General features: G+C 26.6%; 2 protein-coding genes across 4 annotated transcripts in view; one reads left to right on the top strand and one right to left on the bottom strand.

The window, feature by feature from the left end:
• LOC127288326 (uncharacterized) overlaps positions 1-16,605 on the bottom strand; it is a 278,443-nt gene extending 261,838 nt beyond the window's left edge. For both annotated transcript variants that reach the window (XM_051315725.1, XM_051315724.1), the window contains exon 1: positions 16,430-16,605. The gene's annotated coding sequence lies outside the window, so the exon portion shown is untranslated. The remainder of the gene's footprint in view (positions 1-16,429) is intronic.
• Positions 1-22,237, top strand: part of LOC127288312 (RYamide receptor-like) — a 130,138-nt gene that overhangs the window by 21,152 nt on the left and 86,749 nt on the right. The window lies entirely within an intron of this gene.

Raw genomic sequence — 22,237 nt, 5'->3', positions numbered from 1 at the left:
AAATTTTCAGATAACCGCGCCACCCAACCCCGAATGTACTTTTGAAATACCTATTTATTTAATTGTTTATAAAAACTGTTAATATAAATCAAAATTTTTTTTTGTTTCTTAATAACAAATGTATAGAGCTCAAAACTTAATATATTTAAGCTCTTCTAAAATTCATTTTTAAAGAGATATCACAAAAAAATGAAGAGGTTAAAAAATTACTTTGGAGTGCGAAAATCAGTTATTTTTATCTATATTCTACAATAATGAATAAATATTATGAAATTTTTTACAAACTTACAGTTCATCAAGTACTTTGAATTAAATGAAGAGAAATATTAATTTAACTTAACACTTTTGAATAAACTCAAGTGCGCCAAACAGCCCCGGTCTCCCCTACACTAATTCGGTAGGGGGACAGTTTTCCCTATCCGTTTTTCCCAACGACTTTTTTCCCAATGAACAATTTTCCTAAAAATTTTTTCCTAATGGACATTTTTCCCAATGAAAATAATTTTTAAATTTTTTATCACAGTGAACAATTGCAATCGTTTCCAAGACTAACTTCATTATTGTATATAATGAAAAAAGTCATTTGTTATTCATAACCGTTGCGTTGGATTAAACTTCTATCAAAATTTCAAGTGAAAAAAATTCAATTTTATATTATGACTGAAGCAAATTTACAAATAATCACTACCAATAGAAGTGTCAGACTTAGTATTTCGGGATTTTTGTACTACAAACATTCAACAAATTATAAACTCGGTCGAATATATTGGAACTGCAAAAAGAACACTGTAAAAAGAAAGGTATTAATTTAATACCGACTTCAGGTACTAAATTGTCATTTGGTTCTATTTTGATACCTAAAATCGGTACTGCTTTAGTACTTTTCGGTACTGTTTTAGTACTTTCTTTTTACAGTGAAGGACCAATGTCACGTTCGAACAACAACATCTAGTGACCTAGAAAATATAACACTCATCAAAGGGCCTAAAAAATATCCCCATAACCATGTATGTTTTTTTTGATGAATTACGAAAAGAACAGGTAGACACGGAAATCATGCTGCGTCAACTACAAATTGGACAGCGAATAAGAAAAGAATTAGATAAGTGAAGAAGGGAAACAGAAGAGAAAATTTTAAACATTGTGGAACAGTACAACGAATATGCACAACACGATAACATATTTAGTTATTTAAAAACAATAGGACACAACATAAAACTTTAAATCAATTAAGACATTATTTTCAAAATTTATCAATACTAACTACATAACATCTACACTTTTTTATTTGCATGTTTTTAATCACAATAATAAATTATTTTGTGATTCGTTTTCTTATGGATGTATTTTATTTTATCATTAGCTTTGGTAAGAAAATTTCTTATTGGGAAAAACGACTCGTTTTTGGGAAAAATGTCTATGGGAAAAACAGTCATTGGGAAACGCGTATTGGGAAAACTGTCTACCAATATGACGCTGAAGTTACCAACGTTGATTCGACGAATCGACGAACGAATTTTTCGCTTTCAGATTAGTTTAAAGGCCAAGAACCAATTTTTTAAAATTGAAACTTCTTTATTTTGGTCCCGAATACATCTTTAAATACTAAAAATCCTCAATTAAGGCGGGGAAATATTCAATCTTAGGAAAAAGAAAATTCTTTTCGTCGATTCAACGTTGGTAACTTCAGTGTCATCTACCAATCACTAATTCAACCAGTTGACTAATAATGCATCATATAAAATTAAAAATCAACCATACCAAAACTAGTACAGTGGAATCCGTTTATAACGACTTCGCTTATAACGACCTATGCAGACCCTTTAGCTTGGTTTCTATAGAAATTACTATATGAATGATACCGTTTATAACGACTATCCGGATATAACGACGTATTTTTCGTAGGAAATGGTCTATTTCCTCCGGTTATAACGACGAATTCTAAATTTCTATACAAATAATTGTTGTGCCTCAGTCCTTTAATGAAGTTGAGGAACCAGTATTTGTATACAAATGATGTCTATGCATGAGCTGTACCTTATTTTCTTTTGTATTTGCTACTATTTCAGTTATGAAGTTAAGAAATCAGTTTTTTCGTTGTCTATCAATTGAGAAGCCGCGCTAATAACACGCACGAAAATGTCAACGCCTAAACGTAGAAATTGTTTCTCAATTGATAAGAAAAGTGCAATTATACATAGACTAGAAGCAGGGGAGTGTAATGCATCCCTTGCAAAAGAGTTTGGTGTGTCTCACTCGACCATATCAACGATATTGAAGAATAAAATCAAAATTGAAGCTGCGGTGAATTCAAATGTTTTAAAACCAAAACGCATGAGGACATCTTCACACGAAGAAATTGATGAAGCTTTATTACAGTGGTTCAAGGTGCAACGAAACAGAAGAATTCCTGTGAATGAACCTATATTACAGGAAAAAGCAAATTTTTTTGCATCGCAGTTTAATATTTCAAATTTTACTTGTACACCGAGTTGGATTAATAGTTTTAAAATGAGACACAATATTCTTGCCGGTAAGATAAGTGGAGAATCGTTGTCAGTTAACCAAAATGATGTAAGTTATTGGCTGGAAAAAGTGAGGCCAAATTTACTTAAAAAGTTTACTGAAGATCAAATAGTTAACGCTGACGAGACAGGGCTGTTTTATATGTTTTATATATTCGATTTCGATAATGAGCTTATCACAAGTGAAGATCCATCAGATGAGTACATTGTGCAATCTCTAAAAAGTAAGCATCTTATTAACATGTTTTAAACGTTTAAAAATTGATAACAATGCATTTTAAGATACTTTTTTTGGAGTGTAGGACATGATCCCTGAAAACAACCAAAGTGACGACGATTACGAATCGGAAATGCAGGACGATAAGATATGTCCAACGCCTAACGTATCTGCAGCATTATTGGCTGAATCACGCTATTTGAGTATTTTTGAAGTCGCTAAATACGAACCTGAAGTCATATTTTCAAATTTCAAAATGGCGAAAGATATTTTAAAAAATTGATGTATTAAAATTTCGCCGCTCACTGACTTTTGGAAAATACAAATATCAAGTTATTTTAAAAGATGAACATTTGTTATTTAATATGGTAAGGAGGTATGAAAGAAGACCCAATCTCCTTTTCTATATGTAATTTAATAATCTTATATTGCCAAAGTAGTGTAGTTGTGAAATAGAAGCAAATTCATTCAATTCTCTTAAAATGTAGTTCAAATTCTGTTTACATTTCGACGCCTCCCGTTGATAAGATGCCCGTTCATTTGTCAGAATAATAAAATGCCAACTCGAGCTCAGTTCAATATGAAGCTAGTTCAATTGTCAAAATAATAAAAGGCTATCTCAGTTTCAGAATAATATAATCCTATCTCGCATTAAATTCGAATTCAAGTTTTCGTAAATTAAAAAAAAAGTTTAAGTCGATCAGAATATTAATTCATACTTTTTAATGATTAATTAGTGATTAATAATTATTAATAAAATAAGAAATAGAATAAAAAACAAATAATAAAGTAAATGAAAATAAAAAATATTATTAAAAAAGAAAAAAATTAATTTAGCCTTGAATTATTTATTACTAATATTATTTTTTTTATTATAATTTTTTTATTAATTTTTTTATTTTGTTAATCATTAATTAATCATTACAAACTATTAAATAATATTCCGATCGAGTTAAAAATATTCAAGTTTTCGTAAAATAAAAAATTTTTAACTCGATCGGAATATTATTTAATATTTTGTAATGATTAATTAATGATTAACAAAATAAAAAAATTAATAAAAAAATTATAATAAAAAAAATAATATTAGTAATAAATAATTCAAGGCTAAATTAATTTTTTTCTTTTTTAATAATATTTTTTATTTTCATTTACTTTATTATTTGTTTTTTATTCTATTTCTTATTTTATTAATAATTATTAATCACTAATTAATCATTAAAAAGTATGAATTAATATTCTGATCGACTTAAACTTTTTTTTTAATTTACGAAAACTTGAATTCGAATTTAATGCGAGATAGGATTATATTATTCTGAAACTGAGATAGCCTTTTATTATTTTGACAATTGAACTAGCTTCATATTGAACTGAGCTCGAGTTGGCATTTTATTATTCTGACAAATGAACGGGCATCTTATCAACGGGAGGCGTCGATTTATCCCGAGTTTTCAAATTCTCGGGGTAAATGTAAACAGTTTATTATTTATTAATTAAATTAAAAGAGGTCAAAATTCAAAATAAATTTTTGTTACATCATTAATAATAAAGAATAATTATAAATTGTTGATTTGAATTTTTAGTTTATTTTTATGCAAATATACGGAAAAACTTTGTTCAAGAATCATTCCTGAATTTGTTCAGGAACTGAGGACGCGAGAAAAATTCTGCAAAATTTACAAAAAAATACAAAAATCATTCAAGAAAATACTTGTATTTTTATTATGACATTGGAAGACTTCTTGTTAATGCCGCGATCGGAATATCTCAGTCACTGGGCGTTGAAAGTTTCTTGAACTGTTTTAGAAGATAAATAAGATGTAAATAAGATTTCTTAAATTATTCTCATATCCTTAGTTCCAGAACAAATTTAGGAATGATTCTTGCACAAAGTTTTTCCGTATACGAGTCAAAATACTTAAACAGTAAAACTTTGATCAATATTATTATTAATATTGTATTTGAAATATTCCATAATATTTTTGATAAAAATAATTTTTAAATAATCTTTAATAGAGTCAGTAATATTATAGACAGTATAGATGTTTGAGCATTAGTTTTAAAATTTTATGAATAAAAAAGCTGCGCTATGAAAATTTTAATATTACATCACTTGCACCATGTTCTGAGTATATTTTCCCGTCTTTCGTTTGTCAGCTGCTGTTGGCAGCAATATATATTCCCAAGTTATCTCTTAATACATAAAAAGTTGCAAATCAAAAAGAAATTCTATTACATTATTTCTTTTCGTGTTTGCATATAAACTAGAGGTACATGTCAATTTTATATAACTTATATAAATTATTTATGAAGGGAGACTGGGGCTTAATGCAAAATTCTGAAACTAATTGTTAAATCGTATTTCTAGCTTACTAAAACTACTTTTTCAGAGGTGTTAAGATGTAAATATGTTAAAAAATGTAGAAAAAAATAAATTTAATAAATAAAATGTCCGTGTTTCAATTTTATTGAAAGTGAAAGTTTTTAATGTGAACACGGCTTTAAATCTCTTTCTTCAGTGCGCATTACAAATATAATTTGCTAAACATTAAACTCGAAAGGCAACCGAAACATATATATATATATATCAGAAATGTAAAGAAAGTGAAAAATTACATTTAAGATTTACCACCACGTTGTGTTTTTGCCTTGAACAACAGCTACACAAAATTTGACTAAAAATATTTAGAAAATAGTTTCAAATTCATTTTCAGCGACCCTAAATTAGCTAAAATACTTAATTTAATAAGAGTATATATATCCAAAAAAAGTACACAAAAGTTGAAAATTTCGTCGTCGTAAAAATTTATAACGTTATGGTCACAACCCACTTCACGTTATAAACACGTCAAAAATGAACTGACCAAAAAATCATCTGTAACTATTTCCGTTTAAAAGATACAGAATTTTAATGGTTTTTGCAGTTTAACATTTAGCCCCAGTCTCCCCTACTAGAAGAAAACATTTTTTATTTAATTTTCATCTTTTCAAAGTTGCTACTGACACATTTTGTTTACAATAATATTACCTCTGGAATATTTTCAATATTGACACAGAAAATTGAAAGGCATTAAAATAAGCTGCAACACTTATTATTTTAATACAATTTTGTTTATTTTAATACCAAAATGGATTAAAATAATAAGCGTTGCAGCTTTTTTTAATGCCTTTTAATTTTCTGTGGAGGTAATTATTGTGAACATCACTTTTAGCAATGTTTGTGTATTGATTCATTCCCCTTTTCGAGACCTTTCTTTTTTCAAAAAAAAAAAAAAATATTCTTGTTTACAATGCCGAGCTTAATTAATTAACAAAATTCTAAGTTAAATTAATTGATCTAAAGATGTACTGTGTCTTTAGTCATCAGGATCCTTAAAAAAAATATTTGACTATAGATGTTGTGTAATTTTTTCTGAAGTTTCGACCCCAGATTGATATTAGGGTGCCAATTCTTTCTTAGGAGAAATAAAATAAAAATAAGAAAAGAGAAATAGAGAACCTAAGTCCTCTAGACTAATCTTCCATCTGTCAAAAACAAAGGATACAAAATTTCTCAAAACCGAAATTAAAGTTTAATTAAATAAATGGACATTTACAAAAAGGGACATTCGCCTTTGTGTATTTTCAATTTAAAAATCACAAACTTAACCTAAAATTTTTTACCTCTAAGGTCCCATCATTTTGAATTGTTAAAATCTAACTTCAAAATTTTCATCACATATGCAAATTTTCCCCTTTGAAATAATTACATTCAAATTAAAACTAAAACTAACAAAAATTATTTCTCAAGATTTTTTTCAGAACCTTTTTACATTAATAATAACCAAAGTTAAAATAAATAATCGAAAAAAAAAACTCTTTTTCGAGTCAGGCAATATTTACAGGTTCTGTTTGTTTACTCCACTTTTTTTTAATGTAAAAAGTAATCAGAAATAATACAGAAAGAAGGAAAATTATTTGAAATTATACTGACATGCCTGTTGGGTAATAAATAGTCTAGTTGAAATATTCCCGTAAAATATTGAGAGTTTTATTTCACTCAACTTTAATATCAATTTACTCGTTTTTAAATCTCTATTTAATGAAACAGAAATATTGACCTTCACTAACAGCCATTAAAAATCAGTGTGTGCTTCTTCAATCTTCTAGTATGTTTAATTTTTATTTTCTCTCTCTCAAAAAAAAATAAATAAATAAAGAAATAAAGAAATCATTTGAAACATTTTGTGCAATCTTTATACACTATAAATTTTTTATTATATTTATTCTGGATAATATTTTCAATAATCATAAGATCAAAGAAGCAAATATCTGCACCAAGTGTTGTATATATAATCTAATATTAAAGCAGACACATAACGTATAGATTTAATTTAAAAATTTAAACTATAAATATCGTACGACTTTTAAAAATTATACTAATTGTATAATGGAATATATATATATATATATATATATATATATATATATATATATATATATATATATATATATATATATATATATATATATATATATATATATATCATTACTATATTATAAAAAGATATCGCCGCCGCCGCTGATTAAAGAATGAACGCTAGGCGAGAACTTCAACGCTACGCGGGAGCTCATAGTACTCACCTACCATTTAACTCACAAAGCATTCCGACTCGCGTACCGTTCAAAATTTGTCTTAAATGAACACTAGGCGAGAATTTCGACACTACGCGGGAACTCGCTGTACTCACCTACCATTCAACTCGCAAAGTATTCAAACTCGCGTACCGTTCAGAATTTGTCTCGAAAATTTCAGAGATTGTACTATCTATATCAAAAACATAGGTTAAAAATTAAGATAACATCAATACTCAAGGACAAACAACGAACATAACCTCAAAAATCAAAGTTTTTGAAGGAGTTGAAACAGAAATAACCTCAAATTAGTATCAGAAGTCAAGATATGACCCTCCCCTTAAAATATCAAAGGTCATAGGTCAAAGGAGAACATAGCCTCAAATTTACGTAAAATGTCTTCTTTTTAATTGCAGAATAGATGAAAATTTAGTTTACGGATGCAGGTTAAAATATAGTTTATGTTCACATTAAAATATAAATAAATTTCTACTGTTCAAATGTAAAAACTTTTTATTAAACATAAATTTAATCAAAATAATATTTAATATTTTTAGTGAATTTAAAAAGGGGTTGGCGCGCGAAACCCCCCTAGTATAGATATATACCCAATTCTTTTATAGATATATATGTTAAAGAATTGGGTCGTTGTATTTTTTAATATCAATAAAAAACATAGTACATATACCCAAAATAGCATATACATTAAATTCCTTTAGGGTGGGAATATATTATAATATTGAAAATTGTGTCATAAGGGAATTCCTCTTCCTGTATGTATATATATATTCTATCATAATTACTTTCCTACAAATTTTCATAAAAATTACATTAATTGTTTTTCTAAATAAAATGATATTTTTTAAATTTATTTATTTATATCATAATCTCGTAGTCGGTTTCAAATACAGATGAATACATTAAAAAAAATATTTCTTTCACTGTAAAAGGTCCCATATATTTATACTTTATTATATTATATTATAATATAATTAATTTATTATTATAAATTTCACAGGCCGACAAAATTCAGAACCAAAAAACCATGACTATACTTTTTCGAAGTAGAAGAGAGTGAGGAGTTGTGCTCCGGGTTTTGTTTTTCGATCAAAAGTATTATATAAATTTTTTTTTGACTACTCTATTATATAAAACTTTTAGTACACGTACAACAAATGCAACTTTGGGATGATCGATTAATTCAAATTCAAAAACGAAAATAGAAATTTTGCTTGTTTTTCGAAAATACTGGTTTCATGACTTTTCAAAAACAGTGGGGAGTTGTGCTCCACTGCTTAAAAAAAGAAAAAATCATATTTTTTGGAATATATTCTTTATTTAAATTATGAAATGTGAAAAAGTTAGATAACTTACATAAAATAAAGTAATAGATAAGATAATAAAAGATTAATTTTAGATAGAATTCACCGTTCGACAAAATTCAACTTTTTTTTTGACCCACAAAAAAATCCAACATTTTTTGAAAACTAGGATTAAAAAAAAATACCCGTGTCTGTCCGTTTTGCTAGATCAAGTCGTTTGTGGTTTTTAGGGGTGAAAACAACCCCTAAATAAAAAGTGACAAGATATCTTTTAAAAATTATAAATATTTTATAAAACTTGAAATCTGGGGGTTTTCGGGGTCGATAATTACACAGAAAATTAAAAGGCATTAAAATAAGCTGCAACGCTTATTATTTTAATCAAATTTTGCTTATTTTAATCCATTTTGGTATTTAAATAAGCAAAATTTGATTAAAATAATAAGCGTTGCAGCTTATTTTAATACCTTCTAATTTTCTTTATATTAATCTGATGTTAGATTTTCAAAATTCAAAATGGCGGTCAAAATTTTAAAAAGTTATTACTTTTTTTTTATATCCGCCATTTTGAATTTTGAAATTTTTAACATCCGATTCGACACCAGCGACCCCAAAAACCCCTAGATACACAAATTTTATAAAAAACTAGCTGTCGCACCCGTCTTCGACGGTTATAATATTTAGATTTAATAAATTTTGAAATTTATAATTACATCCAACTATGCGTGTTCTCCTGTATTAAAATATCTTTTTATAAATTTTTAATTATTATTTATTCAATTCAATTTAATTTTTTCACTGCTTTTAATAAAATTAAAATAATTTAAAATTGTATTTAATTTTATAGTATTGAAAATAAAAATTATTTTAATCAATACAATTTAAATTAAAATTTTAAAAAACTTTAAAAATTATTTGAAGAATAAATTTTTAATAGAAAAATTTCTTTTAAATAAAATGAAAATAATTTAATTTTATTATATTTATTATATTATATTTAAGTTTATTTAGTTTATTTAGTTTTATTATATTTAAAAATAATTTGTATCTATAATAATAATAATAATAATAATTTAAATATAATAATTGTTAATTTCAAAGAGTAAAAAAGTAATTTTCGATTTTTTATTTTTACAATATCTGATTTCATATTCAGATTTGCAATTATTAATTTTAAAATTCTGATAAAATTCTTAAATTAAAATTCTTAAAATTTCTTGTTAAAAGCATACTTAATTGGTCACAAAATTTTAAATAAAGAACGTTTAGTAAAGAATTATCAAAAAATAAAAAATGTTAAATATTTTAAATTTTTTGAAAGTGTCATATTTTTGTTTAAATTAATATTTTTCATTGGTGTGCAGCTAAGATTGCGTTTAATACCCAACAGACTAAAAACATTATTGTTTTACTTATAAAAAGTTGAACATAACGAATTCTTATATTACAATGTTATTAAAAAAATTGGAAATTCAAAAATTTGATTTAGACTTTTAAATTCAGACTATTTACTTAATTTAATAAAAAAATTGATTGCATTTATGTGAAAAAATTAGGTACAAATAGTTTCAAATCAATCTGACAAAAAATAAAAAATTTGCATTTTTTTGATTTTTTTAAATTTTTTGAAAAAATGTCATAACTTTCGTTCATGTTAATATTTTTTAATCAAATATGGCTAAGATTTTAAGTTACGTTAAGACTGAATACACTGCCAAGTTTCACCTCAATCGGTTGAGCCGTTTTAAAGTTGTGCCGGTACAAAATATTGACGACAGACAGACAGACAGACAGAATTTTTATTTATGGCATATTTGTTATCTTTACTACTTAAAATGATAAACTATGCAAGAAAAAATTAATTTGGAGCAATGTACAGACAAAAGTCTGATTTTATTAATATAGATTACATTTAAATCTTTTATTTTAAATTTTACTTTCAATAATATGTATATTTTTTTCTATTAATAAACTTTGTGTTTTACAATATCAATGATCATTTCTACGCCAAAATTTTAACCGCAGTATCATATTATATTTGCTTTATTTATATACTGTTAGATAAAAAAAAACAGAGAATAAATAAATAATTGAATAGAAAAACTGACATTTTCTCGATTAAGAGCACGTGCATATCTAGACGAAGTGCTGCTTTAATTCACAGTGATTTTCTGGTCTGACAGGTCTGATATGCTAAAACGAGTAATTGCCAATTCGAAGGGGAACTCTATATAAAATGAATCGGTGTCATTCTTTCTAATGATTTGATTCATAATAAAAAGAAATTTAATCAAATATTCAATAAGAAAAAAATATCTTAATCAAATATATATATATATACATTATTATTAATGAATGAATATTAAGTATTAAAATAATTATAAACTGATATATATATATACAAAAACGAAAGAGGAAGAAAAAGAAAAATATACATCAATGAAATAAAAGATAAAAAAGAACAAACATTTCTTTGGTTAGTATAGTAAAATATTAAGATAAATCTTGACCCACTTGTGCTCCCTATTTTGATCCCCTATTTGAGGGTAATACTTCCTAAAATTCGGTTAATGTTATACGAAAAACATTTTATTTTGAAGTCAAAAAAACATACTGATAAAAATAAGTTCTCCAAGTATATTGTTTACAATAATATTCTTATTGCGTGAACACAATAATTTGGTTAAATGTTTCTCTCATTACATTGAAATTAAATAATTATTTAGATTATTTTTTATTATATAATCGTATGACTAATCAAAAAAATAAAAGATCGTTAATCAAAACAAGAATTAAAATTTAACCTTAAAATTCAAAGTCATAAGACAAGGGTTTAAAATTATGAACCACAAACATAACCTCAAAATTAGGTAAAATTCTCGATTAAAAAGTACCCGTGCAGAAATTTTGACCGGGCCCTGGCCAGGGCCAGACCGGGCAAGACCGGGGCCACTTCGGGAAATCTGGCCTGCCCCCGGCCTGGATGAAACAATAAAACCGACCGGGGCCATGGCTCGGGGGCCGATCTGGTTCCCTGCTGGGGACCCGACCAGGGCCATCAAATTTTTCCCGATTTGACCACCATTCAAATGTTTGTGGTATGGTAAACCATACAGTAGTCATCTGCCTAACAATTTAGAGTGGATATTGTTAAAATTTTTGAACAATATGTAGATTTTGTTTAGAAATATGGTAAATTAGTAATCTACAATTTTCTCAAAAATTTTAGCAATAATCACTCCAAATTAATACGTGTCTTATTATACTGTATTCCCTAATGTATCATTAATAAAATAAAAACAATAATATTAAGTTTATTTAAGTTTTATTTAAATTGCATAAAATATCAAAGATTTACATATTTATAAATTAATCGATAAAACAAAACAATAATTTTTTTTTTACGACAATGACCATCCCTATCCTTGGGTGACTTTTACAAAAATAAACTGTTAATTTATAATAATAATAATAATTTTTAAAAATTTTATTACAGTAAACAACACTTAAAATTGTATTATAATTTAATTTCGTAATATGTTTACAATATTTTGGATCTAACAATAAGTGAAAATAATTTATGTTCAACTTTTTTGAATCCACAAAAAGTCAAGAAATACAGTTGAATTCCAACAGGTTCAACTGTAGAACAATTTAAACCGTATATTTATAACTTTTAAACGGCAATAGTTGAAAATTATTAACTTATACTGTTAGAATAAGTTGCAAGTCGCGGTAGCCTTCTGCGCAGACTAACTGTTGACTTACCATCTGGCGGTAATTTAGAATAAAATATTAACACTGATTCTATACGTACGTATATGCTTCGGTAAAATAAATATCTGCTTTTTTATTATCACCTGTTCGTAATATGCGCAGGAGGCTACTGCGTCTTGCAACTTATCCTCCCATTTCAGAAAACCAAATTGTCACGTACCCCCACTACCTAACGTGTACTTCCTGTTTCTATAGCCTTCTTGAGTTCTGCACTCCTCTATAAAAATTTATTTTTACTTATCTTATTATTGGGGCAACCCGGCCTGGCCACGACCGGGGCCACTAACATTTACTGACCCGGGGCCGGACCAGATAATCTGGCCGGGGCCAGGTCGGAAATCGGGAAGAAGGGTGGAAATTTCTGCACGGGTAGTAGTATAAATTAGGCATTACCTGCCTAAGAGTACGCAAATGACTTTTCGTCAAAAATATTAAATTTATGAAAATAATAAAATAAGATTTATACTTTTAACATAGAATATCCATTCTACAGATTTAGATAATTTTTATCAAATAAAAAAATATTGATTTTCTTATTTTTCATAAAAATTTTTAAACAAAATTTTTAAGCAAAAAAAAAATGTTTGATAAGAATTTCACACACCATACATATATACTACACGGAAAGAAATTTTCTGTAGAATTTACAGAAACTCCTGCGCCATCTACTGATGTTTCTCCAAATAGAGAAATATGTAGAATCATTGGCATTAAAATCTGTTAATTCTATAAGTTTCAGCTACAGTTCTTAAAAACTGTTAAGTGACCAAATTATGTATACTATATGGGGATAATATATATTTGGTAGAGTATTTCTTATAGGTTATATTCTCCTCCGAATACATTAAACTCGCGGAACATTATTGTATAAATTAGTATAACTTCTATGTAAATAAATTCATCCTTCAATAATTTTCTAACAAAAAAAAATGAGGAGCAAGTTTTCAAAACTTATGATAAATCCACTTTTTCTTATGTCGAGAAATTGAAACAAACGACTTTTCTCACTTAATCACTACAGTTAATTTTAAAATAAAAAATTTCTAATAATTTATTTCTATAATAATGTTTATATACTTAAGACGTTTCCTCTTTAATTAAACTTTCTTGCCGACACTATGATAATAATAAAAACACTAAATTCGCCTTAACCTCTCGCACTCAATCGTATACTCAGCCTTAGTCGAATCACTGCATTGTTTTCGCGCATGCGTTAAATCCTTACAGAAAATATCTGTAGAATTAACAGATTTAGGAACATGTAAAATCTTCAAATCGATGTTAAAGAATTACCAGAAAATTTTTTTCCGTGTATATAGTTAAAGACATGTTTTAAATTTTTTGATATTAAATCTAAATCTGCAATATGAATTTACTGATTATATATTATAGCGCTTACCGAAAGGTGTTTGATATGAGCATAGAACGTGTTCATAGTTCAATTACTTGGATTATAAGGTGATAGATTAGCTCTATATCGTATAGATTTTAGTACCAAAAATACACATGCAAACATAATTTTAATCAAAAAGTTCCCTTAATTAAAAATTGTATACAACATTATTGTCAATTGCATTTCAAATTTAAAGATCATAGTATAAATCGACGCCTCCCGTTGATAAGATGCCCGTTCATTTGTCAGAATAATAAAATGCCAACTCGAGCTCAGTTCAATATGAAGCTAGTTCAATTGTCAAAATAATAAAAGGCTATCTCAGTTTCAGAATAATATAATCCTATCTCGCATTAAATTCGAATTCAAGTTTTCGTAAATTAAAAAAAAAGTTTAAGTCGATCAGAATATTAATTCATACTTTTTAATGATTAATTAGTGATTAATAATTATTAATAAAATAAGAAATAGAATAAAAAACAAATAATAAAATAAATGAAAATAAAAAATATTATTAAAAAAGAAAAAAATTAATTTAGCCTTGAATTATTTATTACTAATATTATTTTTTTTATTATAATTTTTTTATTAATTTTTTTATTTTGTTAATCATTAATTAATCATTACAAACTATTAAATAATATTCCGATCGAGTTAAAAATATTCAAGTTTTCGTAAAATAAAAAATTTTTAACTCGATCGGAATATTATTTAATATTTTGTAATGATTAATTAATGATTAACAAAATAAAAAAATTAATAAAAAAATTATAATAAAAAAAATAATATTAGTAATAAATAATTCAAGGCTAAATTAATTTTTTTCTTTTTTAATAATATTTTTTATTTTCATTTACTTTATTATTTGTTTTTTATTCTATTTCTTATTTTATTAATAATTATTAATCACTAATTAATCATTAAAAAGTATGAATTAATATTCTGATCGACTTAAACTTTTTTTTTAATTTACGAAAACTTGAATTCGAATTTAACGCGAGATAGGATTATATTATTCTGAAACTGAGACAGCCTTTTATTATTTTGACAATTGAACTAGCTTCATATTGAACTGAGCTCGAGTTGGCATTTTATTATTCTGACAAATGAACGGGCATCTTATCAACGGGAGGCGTCGAAATATATTATAGTAAATAATTGAATCTCAGTACTAATAACACCGTCCGACAAAATTCAACTTTTTTTTTGACCCACAAAAAAATCCAACATTTTTGGAAACTAGGACCCAAAAAAAAATACCCGTGTCTGACCGTTTTGCTAGATCAAGTCATTTGTGGTTTTTAGGGGTGAAAACAGCCCCTAAATAAAAAGTGACAAAAGATATCTTTTAAAAATTATTAATATTTTATAAAACTTAGTATCTGGGGGGTTTCAAGGTCGCTGATTATTAATCTGATGTCAGATTTTCAAAATTCAAAATGGCGGATTCAATATGGCGGTCAAAATTTTAAAAAGTTATTAAATTTTTTTAAACCTTGATATCTAGGGGTTTTTTTGGGTCGCTGATGACGAATCTGATGTTGAATTGTCAAAATTCAAAATGGCGGATATAAAATTAAAAATTAAAAACTTTTTAAAAATTTGATCGCCATATTGGATCCGCCATTTTGAATTTTGAAAATCTCACATCAGATTAGTAATCAGCGACCCTGCGAAAATCCCCAAATATCAAGTTTTATAAAATATTAATATTTTTTAAAAGATATCTTGTCACTTTTCATTTAGGGGTTGTTTTCACCCCTAAAAACCACAAACGACTTGATCCAGCAAAACGGCCAGATACGCGTATTTTTTTTGGGTCCTAGTATCCGAAAATGTTAAATTTTTTTGTGGGTCAAAAATTGTGTCGGACGGTGTAATATTAAAGACATATTACTAAAAAATAAATAAAAATCTTATTTATATAAAAACATAAAGACAAAAATTAAGGAGGAATGGTATACATGGTTAACAATGTTCAGAATTTCTTGCAATTTTGGAAAATGACTTACTTTTAAATTTGGAAAGTTCACCAAACTCACACACAAAAAAATGCCAGTGTAATTTTACTACGTCGGACGTTGGAAAAAAGTAACCACGCGTCGGACACAGTAAAAAAATACCTAAAAGTTATTTTTTATATTTTACTTTACTTTTACAAAAAAAATGTTAATTTAATAAAATTAAGCAGCTTTTATTTAAACAATACTCATATACTTTTTAAAAATAATTAATGTTTAATGTAATTAATTAACTTTTAATATTAAAATTGCTATATGTAATATAATAACAGCTGCGACTTTGTGCTTCCTGCATGCTTCTGCCATCTGACGGCGGCAGGACGTAATGAACCTGTTATTATATTACTTTCCTACTTTTCGTTTTGCAATCGCGTTTTTGTAATAATTAATGTGAGCTTTTGTAATTTTTTTTTAATATTAAAATTTATATATATTTATCTTAAATTAAAAATTTCTTCAAATGCCACAATTTTTTTTTTTTGCTAGATCACGTATACCATTTCTCTTTAAATAAAAATCAACTTTTATATGAGATTAAAAGAACGACAAGGTAAACTTACATATAATTGCAATTCCTTATATTGAATGACTGTTCAAAAACCAAAGACACATTATTTTCCAACTGAATTGAATTTATATCCTTCTCTTTTGCGCTCATCGTCCTAGAAACTTGCTGACATCTTTCAAGGTCACCAGTACAACACACACGAGAGAGTTCATCCCCTTCAAAATTTAGTGTGATTTTATCGGACGCTATTCACAGTAAATTAAATTTATCGTTTTATTAAAGTTACATTAAGACCTATTCTAGTGAATTAATTTAAATAAATTTAGTTTTAGATTCAAAAACAAAATTAAATGAAACATTGTCTATAATATTACTTGTATAATATTATTGTCTATGTTGAATTGCAAAAACAAAGTAAAATTTATTTCGGTTAATTCTACAGTAGAAGGAACAATTTTTTTTTCAAAAATATGTACACATACACATTTTTCTAAAAAGCTATTTTAATTTATAATTTGTAGAATGTAGAATATAATTTTTAACAAAATTCAAGTGAATTTCTGTTATGAAAATCTTAAGGAATAAGAAAAAATTGTTGTATGATTTTTAAGTCTGTTTTTTTTCAAATGCGAGACAAAATACTGAAATAAATAAATAAAAGACATAAAAACCAAGCAAATTTCATCAATTTATAAGAAAATTTTTAAGTTCGCCCGCCATATTACAAATTTTTTTCAAGTTTTTTTATACCTTAATACAGTAATATACTTAAGGAAACTTTTTTCTTAAAACTTTCGTAGAAACTATGCTGTCCCCATTTACCCCAAATTTTAGAAAATTTTCTAAATCTTGGGGTAAATGGGGACAGTTAGTTTTATGCGTTTAAAGCTTATCTAAATTTTTTTCTGATGCATAAAATTAATCCTGGGAATGTAAATAACAACTTTAAAAAAAAACCCGTAAATATTACCTTTTAAGGAGGTTCAACCCATTAACATAACCACAAACTAAAAAGTAGTTTAACAGAACTAAAAATATATTTAAAATTTATTACACCCAAATTCGATAAATCCAATTGTACAATTTTGAAAAAAAATTATTTTCAATTAAAATTTGTTGTTAAATAATAATTAATAAACATTTTGTATTGTTTCTTAAAAGTTAGTGGACAATTGTAATTTTTATGCAATTCTTAAAAACAGTAGCTCATTTTGCTCTTTGAAAGATTTTCTACAATTCTGTTTGTTGAATTTTATTAAAAATATTTTGTCCTAAAGTTAATAAACAAATAAAATTTTTATTTTTTTTCTAAGAAAAATTTAAAGCTCACATATCTATTTTCCCACCGGGTAAGAAACCACTTCATTTTGCATCTATAAACCATCCATTAAATCTTCATTAACCGTTCCTGTTATCTCATTATTTCAGATGCACTTTTTTATAATTTTCTTCAATTTTATAATATTGGATCACGCATATTTCAAAATAATTTTAAAAACAAATTCAGATTTTCTCTAGAAATTTATATTATTATTTTTCAGTTGTTGGTTTTTTTAAGTGAATGAATGACACAAAAATCTTTAAATTACGACATAAAGTTTTAGAGAAAAAATTTTGAAATTGGTACAGGTCAATATATCTAAAATGCCGCACTCTTCCGATTAACCCTTTGACAGTGGATGGCTCATATATGTCCAAAAAAAAGTCGTGCCATATTTGTGATTTTGGACATATATGTCCACATTAGAAAAAAAATACTAAAACATAATTCGATTTGAGTGTCAATAGATATACTAAGGTTTTCGGGGTAGCTGAATCCGAATTTGAGGTCAGATTTAAAAAATTCAAAATGTCGGACCCAATATGGCGAAAAAATTTAAAAATTGATTCGATTCGTTCAAAATTCAGTACTCGGGGGTTTTTGGAGTCGATGAATACAAAGAGGTCAGATTTAAAAAATTCAAAATGGTGAACCTAATATGGTAGAAAATTTTAAAATTGATTCGATTCGTTCCAAATTCGGTACTCGGGGGTTTTCGGGGTCGCGAATCCAAATTTGAGGTCAGATTTAAAAAATTAAAAACGGCGGACCCAATATGTCGGAAAAATTTAAAATAGATTCGATTCGTTCAAAATTTGGTTTTCGAGGGTTTTTGGGATCGCTGAATACAAATTTGGATTTTGAACCGAATTTTCAACGATTCGAAACAATTTTAAATTTTTCCGCCATATTGGGTGGCCATATTGGGTCCGCCATTTTGAATTTTCAAAGTCTGACATCAAATTTAGATTCAGTGACCAAAAAAACCCCCGAGTACCAAATTTTGACCGAATCGAATCAACTTAAAATTTTTCCGCCATTTTGAATTTATTAAATCTGACCTTAAATTTGGATTCAGCGACTCCAAAAACTTTTAATACGATGATATATTTTTTTGGTAACTTTTTTTTTGACCAGTTGGGCCCATAAATGATTTTTCTACTAGACTGCGAAGGGGTTAAGACGTTGTCACGTCAAAACTTTATGTACCATCTTTTTTTTTTTGCATTTTAATATTAAAATATGTGAAAATTTTTCTATTAAAATTTATATTGCTGACGTTATTTAATATTATCAGTGTCACTTTTGATATATACATCAATTTAGTGCTGGGGAACTTGATTTGTTATTACCGGTGGCGTATATTCTACTTCCACCAAAAGAAAAGTTCAAAAGAACTTCATATATGAATTTTAAATCTTATAATATAGCAAAAGCCAAAAGTAAAAGGAAATTGAGAAAGATAGATTCGTTTCAAGCAAACACAAAATCAGATCAATATAAAAGTCTTGGAATAAAAATATGTTGAAATTATTCCTATAATAAAAATTCTCAAATAGAAAGAATGAAATTAAAAAATGCGACAAAGAAATTACAATATATATATATATATATATATATATATATCTATATTTTTCTAACTCAGTGCGGGTTAAAATATTGTTTTTATTATTATAAAAAAAAAAATTCAGAGTTAAAAAAATAATTATTCTGTATTACATTTTTAGGGTTCCGTACACGGTTCGGAACCATATAAATATCGGTTTGGCAGAAAATCGTATATACCTCCCCTCTCTAGCGATCACACGAATTTATTTGGAGAGCTGAAATTCGGTACACATATGTATTTTCGTGAGTTGATAAGCAAATTTAAAAAAGTACCCACGGTGCGCCAGAAGGTGGTTTAAATAAAAATGAATTGGCACTTAAAAATTCTTTTTGATTATAATTCTTAGATGAGTAACAAACATTTCTCAATAGTTTTTAAAATCAGTTTACGTGCCCGATTTAAATAAAATTGAGTTTTTATATAAAAACAGTGTTTTATGGAGAATCAGAATTTATTTAATCTAATAAATACTGTAATAAATGATAAAATAATTACTTATTTTCAATTTTACATATAAATAATTATATTGCTGTAGTGTTTGTGTCCGATTTAAAAAAATTAAATTATAATGTTAAAAGAACGATTTTAAGAGTGACAAAATTTATTTAAGAGAGTCGAATGATCTCTGAAATTTTTTGGCAAGAAGAGACCTTTAATTATCGTTCTATAAAAACGGCACTAAACGTGAAAATGATAAACATTGATTTTAAAATACTTTCTTCTCGAAAGGCGGACACTTTTTACAAAAGCAGCTAGAGATCCTTATCTTATATAAATTTCCTAAATCCTAAAGATTATACGAATTCATACAAAAACACGATTGCAAAACGAAAAGTAATATAATGAGGGGTTCATTACCTCCTGCCGCCGTCAGATGGCAGCAGCATGCAGGGCGCACAAAGTCACAGCTGTTATTAGATTACTTTTTTACTTTTTGTTTTGCAACCATGTTTTTCTATGGATTCGTACAGTCTTTTGGATTTAGGAAATTTATAAGATGAGGATTTTGGCTGATTTTGTTAAAAGTGTTCGTGTTTCGAGAAAAAAGTATTTTAAAATCAATACCATTTCACGTTCAGAGCGATAATTAAAGCTCTCTTCTTGCCAAAGAATTTCAGATACCGTTCGACACTCTTAATGCATAAATATAAAAACGAAACAAGAAAATAACTTCATTGTTTATAAATTTATATGAACCCAAATCTAAAACATCTATTATCTATACGCATATAAGTATACATTAAATAAATTCTGGTTCCTCATAAAATACTATTTTTAAATATTTAAAACTCAATTTGTTTTAAATTGGGCACGTAAGCTGATTTTAAAACCTATTGAGAAAAGTTTTTTATTCATCTTAGAACCATAATCAAAAAGAATTTCTTCCATCTTAAAATGTAAGTTACTTTGGCAAGTTTATTTAAGCAACTTAAATTTAGATATTTGTTGAGTGATAAGATGTTTAAAAAAAAGATGCTTGTTAATTCTAAGAGACGTCGGTATTTTAAGTTACTAAAATATAAAATACATTAAGTATCTTACATAAGAGCCCATAGTTAACCTCAAAATTTTTTTTCATCAAAAATATGTGAAGAACTTTGGCAAAGATATTATTAACATCTTAAACTAAGATATTTCAAATAACTAAAAAGTGACTACCAAAACATCTTAAAAATGACTACAAATACTTATTTGCATTTAATTTGGTTCTATTTTAATAAAATTGCCAAATTCTCGACTTTTTTTTCCATATTATGTTAATATATGGGACATTCTACGTAAAGCGGACAACCCCGATCTTTGTTTGTTATTCCATACATTACTTTTATATATTATAATTTTATTAAAAATTTATTAAATGAAGGAAAATAGATGTGAATTTTATAACAAATTTAATATCGTTTGACATCATAGTATTAAATTTGGTAGATTATAATTTTAACTTTAAAAATTGAAAAACAAATTTCAAATAAATTTTAAAATACTTTGACATCTATTTTCATTCGTTTAATGGATTTTCAATAAAATTGTATTATTTAAAAGTAATATTTGATAAACAAACCAAAATCGAACTTGTCCGCTTCACATAGAATGCCCCCCGTATATTATATAAAATTTTATTTGATATGGAAAATACTTTTCTTTATTAAAATTATCATGAGTGTAAGTGTACTTATACAAAATAAAAAAATAAACGCAAAGGATTTGCAGTTAGGTGTGCGTAGCTTTTGTCTTATCCCATCATGCTGTCAAATACATGATTCATTATATTTCGCAAATCAATCCAGTGATTACCAGATGACAAATTATATAACGTTCATCGCATGTAACAATCAGAGCTTACATTGTCAAGTAAAACTTTACGGATTCTAAAAATTTATATACATATCGGAAAAAACCTCAGCTTTCATTTGCAATTTTTTATTTTAAAAAAAGTACCGATTTTAGTGAAAATAGCAAATTTATGTTTAATTATAGAAAATCAAGGTCAAAATTCAAAAATTTTAAAAAACGAAATTCACCATTGGAAAAAGCATGAAAATGAAAAATATTTATATAGTAATCGTTTCATAGTAATTTTTGGGTTATGTCGTTCTTTTTTGTTAATAAACGTTATTTTTCGAATTGTGTCTGTAATTTTAATGTAATACCGTTGTTTAAAAACGAACCCTGATCCGGCGAGCTAATCCGACACTTATTTTATCATTACATTTATTACAGCAGAAATTCAAATAGTAGGCGGTGTCAGGGAAAACTGATAAAATTGACCCCCCCCCTCTATCTCCCCCAAAATTTCGAAAAAGTCAAAAATTTTGTTGGAGATATTTTACTATCAGGTAGGACAACAATTTCCCCAAGTTTCACTTTTTTTCGAGAAATCAATTTTTTAACTCAGGATATTACACGTAAAATGCCTCACATTAATTATT

The sequence above is a fragment of the Leptopilina boulardi genome, unplaced genomic scaffold (assembly GCF_019393585.1).
Source record: "Leptopilina boulardi isolate dan_hultmark-lab unplaced genomic scaffold, ZJU_Lbou_2.1 LbouV2_384, whole genome shotgun sequence".
Taxonomy (NCBI): domain Eukaryota; kingdom Metazoa; phylum Arthropoda; class Insecta; order Hymenoptera; family Figitidae; genus Leptopilina; species Leptopilina boulardi.
This window is presented reverse-complemented; position numbering and strand designations above follow the sequence as displayed.